The following is a 2,489-nucleotide window of genomic DNA, read 5'->3' on the forward strand; positions in this document are numbered from 1 at the left end:
TGATTATTCGGTAGGAGTTGTCTATAACGCTTTGGAAAATTGGACAAAGCCCAACCAGAATCAATAGACCAAAATCTTGGGATGGGAGGGACCTCAAAAAGCAAAACTTCATATATGAAAATTGAAGTATGGAAGAATATTCACTAACAAGAGGAAAGTGCGCATGTTCGGAGGAAGTGAGAATTGCTCGATCAGCAACAGGAATGGATAGAACATCGCCCATGCCCTTAGAGACTACCCAAAAGTCTCAAAGATATGGATGCAGCTCATTCGATCCTAACACACCTAGGAGTTCTTCGGTCCCAACCTCGAAGGCTGGATTGCCCTCAACCTAAACACTCAATTGGGTCAAAATTAGAACCAAAATTAGTTAGATATGTTCATCATGGCTAGTTGAAAAGTGTAGAATTGGAAAAATAGAGAGACTCATGAACAAAATTATCAAAGACTGCCACAAACACATTCTATTATCTTGAAGGGGTAGAAGAAATGAAAGAAGCTTTCAGAAGGAGAAGAAAGATCTCCTTAAAAAGAAAAGAGGAAGTGCAAATTAGATAGATTCTCCCACCTCCAAATTGGACAACTCTGAATACAAACAGCACAAGAAAAGAAACCACCAAGAAGGCTGGTTGTGGAGGATTGCTAAAAGATAATAATGAAAGATGGATAATTAGGTTCACTCATTTTATTGGCAGTTGCTCGGCTTTTATAGCAGAACTTTGGGATATAGAAAAAGGTCTTGAACTAGCTCGGATTATGAGAATTAAGAATTTGGTGCTTCAATGTGACTCTTAGGATGTTATCAACAAAATCAATAGAGAATGAGACTTGGAAAAGCATTATAATGCTCTAATGCACAACAGTAGCTATTGGAAAAGAAAAAATTGGGAGGAAAATAGAAGTGCCGATTGTCTAGCTCAGATAAGTCTAGAACTCGATATGGGATTTTGTTTTTGGGATGTACCTCCTACAGAGGTCATTAGGATCTTAGTCAATGATGAACAATGGGCTTTCTTACCCCATTTAATTTGTAGTTAATTTTCTTCTTTGGACTTTAGTCCTGTTATAATACAAAATAAATAAAACATACATATATCAAAAGACATTAAACATTAGTTTAATGCTTAATGTCTTCTGATGTAGGTGTGTTTTAATTTTTTCTATTTGTACCTCATTTGTGTTTGGGTTAGGTAACCTGACTAAAAAAAAACAAAATCAAGGGTGGAGTTCATCGGAAATAATAGGATTTAAAGCCCAAAAATGATCTAATGTAAAAAAAAGACACTAAACCATTTAATTTCTATTCCCTCTTCCCACTTATTCCACCTACCCCAGTTAAACGTATTTATGCACACGAAACTTACCCACTCAAATCGCTATACCGTAAACATAATTCTAATACCATCCATGCCATAATCCATAACCATGGACTACGCCTAATGCTTATGGATTGTAATAGGAGCAACGCGGTATCATTGCTTATCGGCTTCTTCTGAATGTGGTGGCTGGGATACCAGCAACTGCGCTTCCTTCCAAACTTCCATCATCATTCCGCGTTGCAATCTTATACTTGTTGTTCTGGTTCTCCTCGACAATGCGGTGGATCTTCAGTCTAGGATAGGAGGTATAAGACCCTAATTGGGGTTGTGTGTGAGGTTATGTCTCAAGCATGTCTTCCTCTAGATTGGATTGGACCGGTTGTCTAATGCTGCTTCTTTATTGTCCTTATGTCAGTTCCGTACAGCACTGATGGTGTTGCTGAGAAGGTGGTGATCTCCCTTTCTTTCTTAGTTAGGGACTCTCCAGCTTCGGGAATCTAGAGTTACAGTGTTCTCCAATCGGATCTTTCCTTATTCAAAAGCTGTTGAACCTCCATCGATAGTGATACATACCAAAATCGATTTAACTTGTTTTGATTCTTAAATTCAGCAATCAAATGGGCTATTTTATTTTCTTCTATTGGAGTCCATGTGAATCCAGTTTGTGAGAAGGTGTCTTTAAGCTCTCAAATGTCTTGAAGATTGGTTTAATTTTTCATATATTTCCTCCCTTCTTCAAGGCTTCGATAAGTAACAAGCAATCTGATTCAATGATAATTTTTTTCACCTCCAGAATTTTAACTAAAATCAAAGTTTATCTTATAGCTAATGTCATTTTGGTATTTAAACTTGGCAAAAGATCCAAAAAAAAATTATGTCACCACTCATACACATGCTCTAAGGATGTTGTAGTGCCATGACTAATGGTGTTCACTGAAACTGTACTAAACTATTTTAAATAGTTTAGAAACTGAACTAAATTATTTTTTTACATAACAAACTGGTTTAAACTAGTTTATACTGCAGGGCACCAGTTTAAACCAGTTTATAAAATAAAATTAATTTTAATTTTAAAAAACCAGGTTAAACTGGTTTATATGCTAAAACCAGTTTTTAATATATAAAAAAATTGATTCTAACCCATTCTCTTCTCTTCTCTCTCTCTCTCTC

Source organism: Arachis duranensis, chromosome 10 (assembly GCF_000817695.3).
Source record: "Arachis duranensis cultivar V14167 chromosome 10, aradu.V14167.gnm2.J7QH, whole genome shotgun sequence".
NCBI classification, from domain to species: Eukaryota; Viridiplantae; Streptophyta; class Magnoliopsida; order Fabales; family Fabaceae; genus Arachis; species Arachis duranensis.